The sequence below is a fragment of the Triticum urartu genome, chromosome 3 (assembly GCF_003073215.2).
Source record: "Triticum urartu cultivar G1812 chromosome 3, Tu2.1, whole genome shotgun sequence".
NCBI lineage: Eukaryota > Viridiplantae > Streptophyta > Magnoliopsida > Poales > Poaceae > Triticum > Triticum urartu.
Genome location: NC_053024.1, coordinates 731627795 through 731644065, shown reverse-complemented (window position 1 = coordinate 731644065; position 16271 = coordinate 731627795). Strand labels below are relative to the sequence as shown.

The following is a 16271-nucleotide window of genomic DNA, read 5'->3' as shown; positions in this document are numbered from 1 at the left end:
CCAAGCGCCGTAATCAATGGCACGGTTGGGTTACCCACGCCCGTATTGATGAGAATACCGGAATAAGGGGACACGATCTCTGCTTCGACAAGACGTGCCAAGGAAACCGCCTCGCATAAAACGCTGAGGTGGGACAATAAAACGATTCGAATGAAGGCTTGGCTGTGGTGCGATGTCACACTACGGAATACGTCAGCAGATTAGATTTGTGTAAATATTATTCTCTCTATGGAAATATGTGGAAACTTATTTTGCTGAGCCGGACACTATCTTTGTGTTCAAAATCTTCTATCAAGTACTTGGAGGAGGAACCCGCCTTGCAATGCCGAAGACAATCTGCGCGCCGGACTCGTCGTCATTGAAGCCTGGTTCAGGGGCTACTGAGGGAGTCCTGGATTAGGGGGTGTCCGGATGGCCGGACTATACCTTCAGCCGGACTCCTGGACTATGAAGATACAAGATTGAAGACTTCGTCCCGTGTCCGGAAAGGACTTTCCTTGGCGTGGAAGGCAAACTTGGCGATACGGATATGCAGATCTCCTACCATTGTAACCGACTTTGTGTAACCCTAACCCTCTCCGGTGTCTATATAAACCGGAGGGTTTTAGTCCGTAGGACAACATACAGAACAACAATCATACCATAGGCTAGCTTCTAGGGTTTAGCCTCTCTGATCTCGTGGTAGATCTACTCTTGTACTACCTATATCATCAATATTAATCAAGCAGGACGTAGGGTTTTACCTCCATCAAGAGGGCCCGAACCTGGGTAAAACTTCGTGTCCCTTGCCTCCTGTTACCATCCGGCCTAGACGCACAGTTCGGGACCCCCTACCCGAGATCCGCCGGTTTTGACACCGACACCCGTGATCACCATTGATAAGATGTGAGGGCAGAAGAAGGATTTCTTGACGAAGAAGTGCTCCGGCATTTGGATGGAGATCACGAAAGGGAAAATGAGTTTCATCAAAGACGACGTCACGAGATATGTAGACGCGACCGGTGGACACATCAAGGCATTTTACGCCTTTGTGTTGAGGACTATATCCAATAAAAACACACTGTTTGGACCTGAACATGAGCTTACGATTGTTGTAAGATCGTAGATTGGGCCAACACGCACACCCAAAAACACGAAGGGAGTTGTACTCCGGTTTGGTGTGAAAGAGTTTTTCAAGAGGAGTTTCATAGTTAAGAACTCGACTAGGTAACATGTTTATGAGATGCACAGCAGTAAGAAAGGCCTCATCCCAGAATTTAAGAGGCATAGATGCACGTGCAAGAAGAGCAAGCCCAACTTCAACAATGTGGCGGTGCTTGTGTTCAGCCGACCCATTTTGTTGGTGGGCGTGTGGGCAAGAGACTTGGTGAGATACACCAAGTGTTTGGAAGAAGGAGTTTAATTTTTCGTACTCCCCTCCCCAATCTGATTGAACTGCAATTATTTTACTATCAAACTTGCGTTCAACTAGAGCTTGGAAGTTTTGAAAAAATTGGAATACTTCGGATCTTTTCTTGAGAAGATAGATCCACGAATATTTACTATAGTCATCAATGAAGTTGACGTAATAAGTATGTCTACCAACAGAGGAAGGGGCCGGACCCCACACATCAGAAAAGACAAGTTGCAATGGTTTGGTAGAAATACTTGTAGAAATTGGATAAGGTAATTGATGGCTTTTAGCCTTTTGACATGAATCACAAACTGTTTCATTGTCACGCTCTTCATATGAGAGATTATTTTTCCTAAGTAATTTCTCAACTAAAGAAAAAGATGCATGCCCTAAACGATCATGCCACCGAGATGATGAAATCTTGATAGCACCACAAGCTTGTTTATTTTTCCTCCTAAGCTCATGAATCAACGGGTAGAGCCCTCGAACACATCTACCTCGATACAAGATTTTCCTCGTGGCCTGATCCTTGATAAAAAAGAAGAACGGGTGAAATTCAATAAAGACATGATTATCAAGGGCTATACGATGAACATAAATTATATTCATGGAGGCTTTAGGGACATGTAAGATTTTTCAAAGATGAATTTTTCGGTGAGGGGTTTTAATAATTGAATGACCAACGTGACGGATCCTCGTACCTTCTCCGTTTGCAGCATGAATCTGGTCGGATCCGCGGTACTTCTCCCTCATGGTGACTTTCTCAAGCTCACCCGTGATGTGGTTTGTAGCACCACTATCCATGTACCAGTTTGTGTCAACGCCGTACGAGCCCTCAGCGCCGCCGACTACTTTTTCATCTTGGGAGGAATCTTCATCTTCCTCGAACCGGTACCAGAAGTCCTTCGCCGAGTGGCCCAGTTTGCCACAGATCTGGCATTTGACAGCATCAGGGCGTGACTTGGTGTTGTTGCCAGTGCGGCGACCCTTGGTGTTGTTGTAGGAGGGCCGCCCACCGTTGTTGCCGCCGCTGGTGTTGTGGCCGCCGCGTGAGTTGGTGTTGGCGGCGTTCCTCCCTCTGTGTGGCGGCCCGCGGCAGCGAGAGGATCCACCACCCCCGCGACCACGAGATGCGCCATTTGCATAGGACTTGAAATCGGTGCCCGTGCCCTGGTAGAGCGCCACCCTCTGGTCAAAATTTCTCATCTGAGCAAAGAGCTCATCGAGCATGACAGGAATGGTGTGAGCATCGAGCGCTGAGACCAGCGGTTGATACTCCATGTCGAGGCCGGTGAGGATGTGCGAGATCAGCTGGTCGTCGTCCAGCGGCTTTCCTGCCGCCGCGAGCTCGTCCGCCAGCGATCGCATCTGTGCGAAGTACGTCGCCACAGACTACTGCCCCTTCTGCGCATTAGCAAGAGCTATGCGTATGTTGTTGATGCGAGACAGAGAGGTCGAGGAGAACATGCTGGCCAGCGCTATCCAGAGATCATGCGCGTGGACAATGGAGGTGACCTGCACAAGCACTTCCTTCGACAAACTATTCAGCAGATAGCCCAATACCTGTTGATCCTCCCTGACCCAGATGGGATGCAGGGGGTTCGGCGACGTCTCTTCCTTCCCGTCTGCTGCCTTTTTGGTGACAGTCTGTGCGGGCTCCTTCATGGTTCCATCGACATAGCCGAAGAACCCCGCACCTCGGAGCTGTGGCGTGATCTGCATCTGCCAGAGCACATAATTTGTGCGGGTAAGCTTCTCGGTGATCTAACCGCTAAGGCTGGTCTGGGAGAAGCTTGAGGAGGAGGAGGACATGGCGGCATAGTGGTGGATGCGGGCTAGATGAGATGGAAAACGATGGCTCTGTATACCATGTGGAAAACTTGCGAGAACGTCTTACCCTACCGAGGGCGACGGTTTCGTGTTAAATAGCCAGGAGCTTATCCCTAGGATATGCGTACATGATAGTCGAGATTACAAACGTAAGATACAAGAAAGGAAGATTCGGTTACAGAGATAAGATCAACTCAAACAACCTATCTATATCCTGTGCAACAACTCCATGTAGACTTGTGCTTCAAGTAGATGCATATGTTTAACATATTTGTGATGATTTTGCTCTGGATGCCTCCTTTTGTTGTAAAAATAATTGTCCACTGGACTTCATGTGTGGAAAAGCACAAGCAGAGGTTGTTACACCATTATTTATTTTTAAGAAAAGGATGGTTAGTGATGTTGCAAGGCACAAAGATGCAAGCTTCTGTAGATAAATATGTATTTAGATAAATTGTTTCAGTTTAGGTGCCATAACTCAATTAAAGAATATTTTGAAATCATATCAATGACAACAAATTATCATTTCATAATTTAATTTTAAAGCAGGTCTAGAAAGAACAACTATTTTGTTTCTACATATTTCTCTCGTCCAATAGTAAGTAGCAAGCTAGACAAAATTGGCCTAAGCAGCGCATGCAACTATCTCTCACGTCCGAGGATCATCTGGTAAGCTATGAAAAGATAAAAGTAATGCAAAACATGATTTAAAAGTGCGTCCAAGTAGACCATTTAAGAGGCAATATGTTAGCACACTTAATCATTAATATTTTTATTTACCTACTAATTAAATATCACCTCATAGGCTCATAGTATCTGCATATAACGTGACAATGGCATTTTTAAGAGTAATGTTTAGTCATGTCACATGATGAAGATAGCTAAACCGTAAATATAATATAAAAATACGTTCTTGGGTTAAATGAAAGCATATGTTGGCTATTATAATATTAAGTCAAGGTGTGATTTACCCAAGTGTTGACCTGACCGCAAATATGACAGGGTCGTACATTTCTCATAATACGTATATTATTAGTGAACACAATTGATGAGTGCAAATATACAGAGTATAGTCCGTACCCACTTAAATAGGAGTAGTGATGATGTTTTTAATGTATTTTTCTGATTATATACAAAAGTTAACAAATTGTGGAGGCTCGCAAATCCAACCACTATTCATCACCGGCTATGTGACCAGCTACTATCTTTGAGATCATATTAATCCTCTTACTGAGGAGACACGTACTAAAGTGAAATATTCTAGCTATCCAAATCGAGATTATAATGGGAGAATCAATGTACAAACACGTAGTTTGCTTTTGTTGGGAGAAGAAAAACGTCCACCAACTCAACCTCATCAATACTTCTCTAGTCACACATGATTACTCCTTTGTCCACACACAAAACAAAACTGTACATGGATTATAAGGGGGAAAAGGTTATGTGGGCAATACGTACAGAAGTGGGGACTTGATTTGTACCTGCAAGGCTGCAAGAGCATAAACAATTTAGAGTATTGTTATGCCATACTGCATGTTGGCGTGCAGTAGCTAAAATCATATGACATTCAAGATGAAGATTCTAAATCCTATTTGAGATCGGGATAAATAATCAGGTCAGTACTAAATCTCTGAATGCTCATGTGTGTATATATGATGGATGATGGAAGGCATAATATAATAATTTGGTTAAAACTGATTTAGGTATCTTTATTTAGCCGGTAGCAATCTAGTACCAAGAAAGCACACTATTTAGAACTATGAGAAACATCAACCAATTTTATTGGCTAACACTCATGTTTATATATTCATCTAAATATGAACCTGAGATGGGAATCTTCATAAAGCCTCATATAAGCATCTAAGTGGACTTGTTGTGCAGTATTTACTTTATGATGCAAAGACCATAGCCCTACTGCAAGTATTGTGTGCTGCCGCTTGAGGAGAAGCAGATGAGGTCTCTATGCTCTTCTTTGGCTCATACTACCATCAATAGTATTATTGCTGATAGACCTAAAAAACTGATTGTTGTTGTTTTATTCTATGTCAGACATAAGCCAATTCATGGGGCTATTTAATGAGTTTGATGAACTGTAAATACAAAAAAAAATTATGAATAAGGGGATACTTGCCTGCATAGGTGACGCCGAGTGTAGTTTCTCCACTCTACAGCCTTGCAGGTTACCATGCGTCCATGCCCACTCAATTTGCTTTAGCCCGTACAAAATCTGCTCCATTGCATCAACCATCTTCTCACTGACCAAATGATTCACTGATTATTCTGAAAAGGCAGCATGCTAGGTAAAACTGAGGGGGTTTAAAAATTGAAAAGGAAAGGGAACATAGGAGGCTGGGACACCGTATTAGCAAATCGAGGTCACTATGTGCTCCAAGCCTCTGCCCTTTTTCCGGATCAATGCACAAACAGGACAATCACAAAAACTTAAAAAACTTATGTGATATACTTCTAGATCTGACTGGGGAGGAGCTACCATGTACCTTACGTGGTGTGTAGATAGCCAGGTGAGCCAGCATCCAGGCAACCCTACGGCAAATGGAAGCACCTTGCGTGTGTTGCGTTGGGGCAAACTTGATCCGAGATTGTTGGCCACAACGCCCGCAGTAGTAGCTTTTAACTTCTTTTTCCTTCACATCCTTGCCTGGCTTGATTGATCTTCCACGTCTGCGCATGGTATGAGGAACAGAAGACATCGGGGGCTCTAACACCATGATCGATCAGAGGAGGATTTAATGAGAGACGAAGACCGAGGCACATGGAGATGACGGCTGTACTAAGAGACATAACCGTTGACGGATGCACTGGCGCGGGTGGACCATATCCTCCCGCAAGAGCGACATCTTAGCACCGGAGAAGAGGTTAACGATCATCTCGGATGAGGCGACCCAGCCACCATCGTGGCTGCCCACAAAGCACCGGCGGGCTGCCTCGCTGCGGAGAGAGGGCCGCGGCAGGACCATGCCCTCTTCTGGACAGTAGGCATAATTCGTCTCGTGGCTGCCGCTTGGGTCAAGTATGAGCCATGGAAAACGGCCGCGTGCCAGGTGCATCGACGCAACGGCACGCCATGCCGTGCACACAGCCGCAAAGCGGACGCGGTCGATCGGCTTGGCGAGCCTGAGGTAGCTTATCGCTAGGAGATCATCGGGGATGCCGCTGGACAACCGGTCCGCCGCCGATGAGTTCGCTTGGGCGCCGCCCACGCAAGCGTTGGCGTTGGTGGACGCCATCTTTCCGTACGTTGAAGAGGCGGGCACCGGCCGATCGATCCTAACTGTCCACGGTAGGGTAAGAGATGGATCTTTATGCGACACAAGGTGTACATACGTGTCCGATCACAACTCTGTCACATGCATGCAGAGTTATTTTTCTTAGCCTGGTACGTATAAGCTGATCGATTGCGTGCACGTACAGCACGGCGCGTGGATGGCTTCCGTCGATTGCGTGCGTGACGTGACGTCACACGTTCGCTCGCTCGCTCGCTCGCCCGCCAAATCTCAGTCTAACACAAACGCGCGCGTACGGCTGCCTCGCTGCGGAGTATACAGGAATCAGGAAACGAACCAAAAAAATAAAAGGAATCGGAGATCACGTATACAGGGGCCCCCAAAAAAGGAACGGAGTGGGATCTGATCTGCTTCTGATCGGGAAAAAGAAAAAACAGACGAACCAAGCGGCTGACCTGATGCTGACGGAGTGGAGGCCACCGGATGGATGCTTGCTTCAGCTTCAGATTGGCCAGGTGAGGTCCCTCGCCACCTCCTCCCAACCAATGCTTTGCCACGGGAGCGATTCCCATCTCCTTCGTGCAGCGCCGAGACCCTCATGAGGCTTGCCGTCGCTGAGCGCCCTCTGGAACCGCGCCTGCACCAGCGCCGCCTCTATATATCACTGCATGACAGCCGGACGGAGTGGTCAGACCGGAATTGGGGTGCACAATCTCAATCTGACCAAGGCCACACTGGATTCCTCGCCTAGAGCCGGATCCATGTCCAAGCTTAAACTCAAACTGTCCCCGATCCTTCCTTTCACCCAGATTCGTCCAACCTCCTGCAACAACAAAACGAGAATAATTAAGTTACATACACGGACATCTTCGCCCATACCAAATAACTCACTCACATAAGAGAACCCCGCTATGGCCTCGCCCATCGCCCAAGCCTCAAGTCGTAAGTCGCACACGCACCCGCACGTGGATGTCTAACTACCTCTTGTATATATATATCTATATATATCTATATATATATATATATATATAGTTCTTATCTTCTTTCTACAAGAAAAAAATTCTTACTTGAGATAGATAATTGTCTAATTTTCTTACTTTTATTATTCCTTGTTATATAGAGCGCGATGGTTCTGGTATCCGCCCCCGTCGGCCCTTGTCCTGTCTATGATTCGGATGTGGTATATTAATCTTTTTATAACTATTTGGTTCATTTATTGTTATGACAATTATGCCGGACCAACGTGACATAGATTTTATTTATGTAGGAGGTGGTTGAACCGGAAATTCCAACCTACCCTATTGTTGAGAGGTTAAATTTAGTGAAGAAAACAATTACTTGAAGGAAAAAAATAAAAAAATTGAGGAGGAGAAGATGATATTGGAGTTGCATGTTGCGGATGTCGTCGATGATAACAAGATCAAGATGGATGCAATGCGGTTGAAGATTAGAAAGATTAGAAAATGTGCCCATTCATACCGAGGCTTGGTATCATTATGCCGTTGGATCAATTGTTACCTTAGTTGTGATTATGATCGCATTTTTGTTTGCATTGAAAGGTTTTACATAGTTTCAATGTATGGTTTAACTAGATGCTCTGGAGAGCTATATGTTTTTCAATTTGAACTATGTATGTACTTTGGTTTTCATGTGACGATGAACTACTATTAATTTGGTCACTTATCTATCCATGTTCATTTGTAGTGCTTTTCAATTTCAGGGTCTTATAGCTGAAGAAAATCAGTAAATGCATGAAAAATAACAAATGAAGTCAGGAAGGGTTGAAAATTGATGATGTGGCTTTGAATGGTGCATTTTGAACATAGAAAAACTATGGAGTATAAATAAGTTCAAAAAAATGAAATCCTTTTGTAACAGACGAGTTTCCGTATGAAACCCTGATACCTCGAAAGAGATTATCCGTTTTGTACACGAAGTGCATCCAGTTTTTGACGTAAGCCTCTCTACTTTCTTGCACATGCTATGTGGGCGAAATGATGATACCATGCCAACTTTTAACCTTTTCAGAGTTCATTTGTAGTGCTTTTCAATTTCAGGGTCTTATAGCTGAAAAAATCAGTAAATGCATGAAAAATAACAAATGAAGTCAGAAAGGGTTGAAAATTGATGATGTGGCTTTTAATGGTGCATTTTGAACATAGAAAAAGTATGGGGTTCAAATAAGTTCAAAAAAGATGAAATCCTTTTGTAACAGACGAGTTTCCGTATGAAACCCTAATACTTCGAAAGAGATTGTCTGTTTTGTACACGAAGTGCATCCAGTTTTTTCCGTAAGCCTCTATACTTTCTTGCACATGCTATGTGGGTGAAATGATGATACCATGCCAACTTTTAACCTTTTCAGAGTTCATTTGAAATTCTTTTCAATTTCAGGGTCTTATAGCTGAAAAAATCAGTAAATGCATGAAAAATAACAAATGAAGTCAGAAAGGGTTGAAAATTGATGATGTGGCTTTGAATGGTGCATTTTGAACATAGAAAAACTATGGAGTTCAAATAAGTTCAAAAAAATGAAATCCCTTTTGTAACAGACGAGTTTCCGTATGAAACCCTGATTCTTCGAAAAGATTGTCCGTTTTGTACACGAAGTGCATCCAGTTTTTGCTGTAAGCCTCTCTATCTTTCTTGCACATGCTATGTGGTGAAATGATGATACCATGCCAACTTTAAGCCTTTTCAGAGTTCATTTGTAAATGCTTTCTATTTTTAGGGTCTTATAGCTGGAAAAAATCATAAATGCATGAAAAATAACAAATGAAGTCAGAAAGGGTTGAAAATTGATGACGTGGCTTTGAATGGTGCATTTTAAACGTAGAAAAACTATGGAGTTGAAATAAGTTCAAAAAAATGTAATCCTTTTGTAACAGACGATTTTCCGTATGAAACTCTGATACTTTGAAAGAGAAACAAAATAAAATAATCAGTAAATACATGAAAATATAATAGCAAAAATAATTATCTCAAAATAAAATAAATAAGTAATTTGAAACAAAATAATATAAACTTTAATAAAATATATAAGTAGAAACAAAACAAAATAAAATAAAATAAACTTGATAACATAAATAAAATTTATGAAACTGAAATTATCAAAGTATTTTCTATTCAAAACATTATAAGCAACCTCTAAAATGTATGAAACTAAATATAAAATTGATGCAACTAAAATTATCAAAGTATTTTCTGTTCAAAATCATTAAAAGCAAAAGGAATTTTCATAAAGAACTTTGTTTGTTAGAAACTTTAATAGCAAATATATAAGTAGAAACAAAATAAAATAAAATAAATAAGTATTTTGTTGTAAGTAGAACAAAATAAAATAAAATAAATAAGTATTTTGTTGTAAGTAGAAACAAAACAAAAAAACCAAGAAAAAATAAAAAAAGTTGCCACCTACAAAAGTTGCCACCTGCAAGAAAAGAAATCTTATTGGTTTGTTTGTGCTAGGGGAATTGAATTGAAACTATTCTTTTCAAGTAGCTCGCGGCAAGGGCAATGATCTTACTCCTGTATTTTATCAATCTATTTATGAGAGCAAGTAAATTAGAAGTCCTATAGCAAATACAGATGGAAAACTACAACGTGACTCAAGCGGGGCCTAGGGGCAATAGACATCAGTTCCACCTTGAGCAAGACCAAGACGAGAGCAAAACAAGACGTGACTGGTCAAGAAAAGAAACAACGACAGGAAACCGATCAGGAAACATATCCAAGCAAAGGTACAGTATACGTAGGGCTCCGTATAATTATATAACATAATAAAACAAGGATATCCGCTGGAGGTGTAGGAATCGGATCGAACCACTACTTATCTGGCCAACACAGACCGAGACCAGCCAGTCCCGCGTCCCACCTTAAACCCAACCCGCCCCGCTAACACAGGCTCGGCCTTTCGCGTCAGCGAAATCATGGACGCCGCACAGTCCCGTCTCGTCGCCCAAGCCTCAAGTCGTAAGTCGCACACGCAACCGCACGCGGATGTCTAATTACCTCTTGTATACAACACTAGAGAAAGAGAGAGAAAGAGATGGCGGCATACATAATGGAGAGAAGAAGCTCTGGAGGGGGTGCAGCTAGCCTCTGTTCCTGGCTGGCTAGCTGGCTAATGCAATTAAGTGGATGCTCCTGTTGTTCCTGCTGCTACTACTAAATGACGTCAGCCAATTAAGCGGCTGTGGCTGCGGCAGCTCGATTACAGCAAAGTCAATCATGGTTACGTCCACCAAGGTACCAATTACTGCTCTAGCTCTAGTTCCCGTGCCCCTCCCCAATAGCGATATGGTATGGGACTAAATCACTTCCTGAGCAAGCAGTCTCGCTGGCTGGTGTGTGGTGTGTGGTGTGTGTGCATGGGCCGTTGGCAACCCAACCAACGCTGGACTGGCCCAGACGGCACCAACTCAACACCTTCAATTTGTCCCCGGCCCAAGTTGGGTTATCTGTCGACGACACGGCACTTGTTATTCCTTTTTCTTTTCTCCCTCGCTCATTTGGACCAGAGAACTAATTTCATTCTCTTAGCTAGGTAAATCGCTATGATTTGATTGCAAATGCTGATGTGAAAGAGCATTGATTTACGCAAGGAAGGAACTTTGCGTTGGCCAGACATTTCTACCATGATTTTATCCATTGTACGGTCTCATGAAAGAAATGATATACATTGACCAACAAGAATTTTTATTTCCTGTGTTTGAAACATAACAACTTTGCTCGTCATACACGCCTATACACAGAATCTCGATAAAAGATGGGTTCTTTTTTTTCCCTCCTTTTTCTTCCAGCGTCTTGGCATCCATGATCCATCAGTGAATGGAACAACAACAAATAAAATGCCAAGACCCTAGATCAGCTTTGCTACGCTAGCAACTTCTGACCCTATATCAGTAAGGTACACAGTTTCCAGGGGTGCGTGCACATCTCACAAACACACACTAGGCAGTTTACAAAACAACATGCATACTATTCAGTTTCAACATGTGACTCTCTCATTTAGTGAGACAATCTTCAAGAGAGATTCATGAAAATGATTAATGTAAAAATTAATCGCAGTCGCAATGCATACATGAACAAAACGAGTAAATGACGTCATCAATTTTCAACACAGACAGGTTCCTAAGTTCAATACCACCCAGCCTAAACACAACTTGCACGTCCGGCTCATTTTACATAGTGCTTCTTCCAATCTGAATCTTTGCTCTCTTGGGCGCCTTCCCACTCGTGCCAACCCAAATCAGTAACCGTCCTTTCTCGGCTTGCCACCAACAAGCCTATGCAAATGCATAACATGAGCAGATCGAGGAACATCGCCAACAAAGCTGCATCGACACAAGATGATACCTAACAGAATTCATTCATCACCAAAGGGCAAATAAAATAGTTGTTCACATTTCATAGATTCTCTCCTTTCTGCCTCCCTCTATGCATGATAGCCCTGAATAGGTGGGAGAAGAAAAGCTCAGTCACTATATAGAGGACCGACGGAAAGAAATGCTGCTGCTACTCAGTTCATCATCCAATAAATGGCTCAGCCTGGGAGCTTTGAATAGCACGCCATAATTTATAATGGCAGTCCAAGTCCAAGCCTACTCCAAAGCTATTATATATCCTCTCTTTTTTATCAACTATCTCATTTCGGCATATAGCACTGCTCCCATTTTAGCTAGCTATAAAAACTCAATAATATCGCACAAAATGAAATAAGATTATTTTAGGGATGTAATTGATCCCAGTTGCACAAAATGCTAATCGATACCCAGTGGTATCACACCATCGTCATCATCATCATACCTCCATCTCCCAGCTTGTCATGTCACCATGGCAGGGGAGATCGTTGCACCACCGACAGTGCCCATCGCTGCACGCGTTTTCCAAAACAAAGAAAAACTAAGCCATGATAAAACACAACATGGGACCGAACAATAACTATGCATGCACTGTATTCTGCCAATTCCACTATCTCTAAAATTTAACAAGACCAAAAGACCTGCGCAACAGGACCAACATTTTATAGCAAAACCTAAAGCCTACATATGCACCATACCGATGATATATAGCCACCACAAGATTATCAGCCACAAGAACACTATTCAGAACCACTGAATGCCGATGTTTGCTGCTAGCATCAGCACAGGTCAAACCTTTGCAGCATCATGTTCTTGTGACATGCATCACTACACATCCAGAGTTAAAGAAATCCCCATCCTTCGGTGGGAAACACAGCTTAATTCAAATGCTTACACACTAGTGCCCATTTTCCCAAACAGAAATGCAAACATCCTCTATAATTATCAACACTATGCGCAGTCGTGTCCTCTCACATTTTCACCATTGTAACATTTAACATTCCAACGGTAGAAACACATATATTCAGGAAAGATTGCGCCATAGATCAAACAAGCTCCTGCTGCGCAAAGTTGTGTCCTCTCACACTTTCGTAAGATGCATGCATGGTCAAGACTAGAGACAAACAAAAGAATCGATCTTTACTACGGATTCAAATCATACACACCTGCAGCCTAGCCACGGTGCTTCCGTTATTGTTGTAGCTGAGGGTGCAGAGCTCCAGGATCACGCCCTTGTCGATGCTGAGCATCTCCACCATGTCATCTGGACCAGCAAACAGCTGGCAAGCAGTACCCGTGGACGTGAAAATCACCATGGTATAATTGGTACCCGACAGCCTGCATCAAGGATCACAATATACATTCATGGTCAAGACTAGATGCAAACAAAAGAACCAGTTTTTACTGCAGATCCAAATCATACGCACCCGCAGCCATGGTAGTCCCGTACAGCGTGTAGTTGAGGATGCAAAGCGTCAGGCTAATGCTCTTGACGATGCGGAGCTTCTTTACCATGTAATCTGGATCACCAAACAGTAAAATAGTAAACAGTAGCATGAACTTATCAGCCCTGTATACACACAAACAAGGCAAGCATCTCTTCTCCCTGCAAACTGATGACTAGCACTAGCATAGATCTTGAGTGGAACCAGCAAGGTATGGTTTATGTGCATACCTCTGATATGGATCATGACATCAAGGTAGATTTCTCAAGCAAGGTCTAGCATAGTGAGGAGGGGGTTGTCACAGTTGGACTAATTTCAGCATGTATATAGCCTCCCGAGTATTCTGGTCATTCCACGCCGACACAGGGTTCCTCATGCAGACCTTTAGTCCATCCAGTGGCAACAGGGTTCCTCGTGCATGTTGATTGCTTGCCGAAATGCGTCGAGTGAGCCCTGCCTTCAACCAATAGGGCCACCTCCTCGCACATCTGGGTGTCCCCGCTTCCAAGCCCAACACTCTCTAGACCGGCAAGGCGTATTCAGCGAGATCCATTGCTCGCTCACCATCATCCATCCATTCCATGACACGGAATCTGATGTCCATATACCAACAAAACTTCAAAATCAGAGATTTAAATCCATAGACTACAAATTAAAGAATCAGTGACCAGAGCAACTTCACAAAGTAACTGTTCTATAGTGTGTGATCAAGAAAGACACCAAGAGTTGGCTCCTACTATTATAGGTAGGTAGCCATGGCAGGGAGGCCATGACCATTACTTATTTTATTTTTATAATATCCTAGTCGACTTGGTTATGTTCTATAGTGAGTGATCAAGAAAGACACTAAGTGTTGGCTCCTACGGTTGTATTGTCTTCTCTTGTTAAGAACATCTCATGGCAAGCAATTTACTTGACAAGTACGTTTACCTATAATGCCAAAACAGAGAGAGCCCTTTGATAAAACTAGAATAGAGCCCTTGGAGGCAGCGTGGATCCAGAGGCGGCCGATGACTGGGGACGTCCAGGAGCAGCCCTCCACGCGCTTGATGCCATGCACCAGTCACGAGGCCCACGGTTGGTGCATCGTCCGACAGGGGTTCTGTAACCCCCCCCCCCCCCCCCCCCCCCCCCCCCCCCCCCCCCCCCCCCCCCCCCCCTAGCGCCCGCTCCGCCATGCCACTCACACGACCAGGATCTGCAAAGCCCACAACCGAACCACATCAGAACCAGATTCAATCTCGGTGGACAGGGACAAAGAGAGCAGAGGAGGAGTGATGCGACGAGGAGGAGTGGAGGGACTCACCTGAGTCACTGGATCATCGTAACAACGCCGGAGCCACGCCGGCGACGCGGTGGCTCAAACCCTAGCGGACGGGTAGGTACGCGAGTGGCCGCAGGAGGACGCTCCCGTCGATGCAGTCGCCTTGCAGGTTGCCGGAGAGCCATGGCCATTGTGGGAGCAAAGCCACCACTAACCCTAGATAATCAACGAAGTCCAAAATATATAATTCCGATCCTTTGTTGAGAGGCAACATTTTATTTAGTCAAAGGACTTGGTTTTCTTATTTCAAATCCTACAAAGCCCTCTTTGCTACCCAAAATTCCTTGAACATTTTGGAATAATCAATCCAGACAGCTCATTGGGACAAAAAAACAACAAGCTCACTTGATTGTGGTGGCTCGAAGCCCATCACTAGAGATGTAAAGAGTAAATCAACATTCAAAAGTTGGCAGACCATCTCGGTTTGTGTGTGTGTGTGAAAGAGAGAGAGAGAGAGAGAGAGAGAGAGAGAGAGAGAGAGAGAGAGAGAGGGGAGGGAGATCAAGGGCTCACCTAAACTAAGAAGAGGCGACCACCACTGCGATGGTTACGCAAGACATGGTTGTAGGAGAGTAGACGACCTCAAAGAATAAGCTAAGTTTTCTGGAAAGAAAAGGGAAGAGGACGATGCTTAAGCAATCATAATAGCGACCAAAACAAAATTAACACAATAGCTATGTTAGGGAACAATAGCAACTAGAAGCAACCAAGTAACTTCCAGTGCGGCAGTTCTTCATCGAACTTTAGAAACCAGGAGATAAAACCAAGTGTGGTATCATGTTCTTAAAAGTTGTAACATGGACCTAAAATCTATGAGCAAGTGTTTTCATGTCCATCCAAGAGCATCAAATATACGTAAAGGGGACCTATACCTCATTTGCAAGAAAGAATCATCATCATTAGCACAGAGCAAGTCACTAAGACCGAGCATGTCGACACTAACAACATAGCACCATAGGACAGACCACGACCACTAGATCATCAGCTCGATGGCCGGAACATACCACAGCATGACTAGAGAAAACAGAGTTGGAACGAGAGACCAGGGACTGACCTAAGTAGTTGTAGCTGAGGAGGAAGTCATGGGATCCCAGAACATCACACCATGTACAGACTGCTGGATGGTCTCGATGTCGAGGGGCCTTCTGCTTGACAAACCGGCTCCACGTGTCCTTTGAGCTTATCAAGCTCCCTTAGCCGGTAACAACAAAGTCAGGTTTCTCTTGAATGGAGACAACACGAAATAATAGCGTAACAATATTTGAGATCAATCAACAAATAGCCATGCTACAGGAAAATTGAGCCTTTCTTCCACCAAGACTACACATGGTAAATCTATTATCAATAATATGACTAGATATGGGCTCGAGGAGCACCCTAAATACACTAGGCATCATCCAACAGCTTATAATAACCAATGTGGAACCAAAACATGTCATCACAAATTACATAAGTAAACAATAGGGACTACATCACCAAAACCATAATAGTAGAAAAAGACTAGTGGCCGGAAGACATCCACCATAAGACAGGTTGACCGTATAACCATACCACAAATTATTGGCTCGTTGGCCAGACCGTATAACCATACCACAAATAATTGGCTCGATGGCCAGACAAGCCTACTGGATAACCACATCATCTTAGGACGGGGGGGGGGGGGGCCCGGGG

General features: G+C 43.7%; 1 pseudogene; it reads right to left on the bottom strand.

The window, feature by feature from the left end:
• Positions 1-2583: 2583 nt before the first annotated feature.
• LOC125549707 lies at positions 2584-2722 on the bottom strand (annotated as a pseudogene).
• Between the last annotated feature and the right edge of the window lie 13549 nt (positions 2723-16271).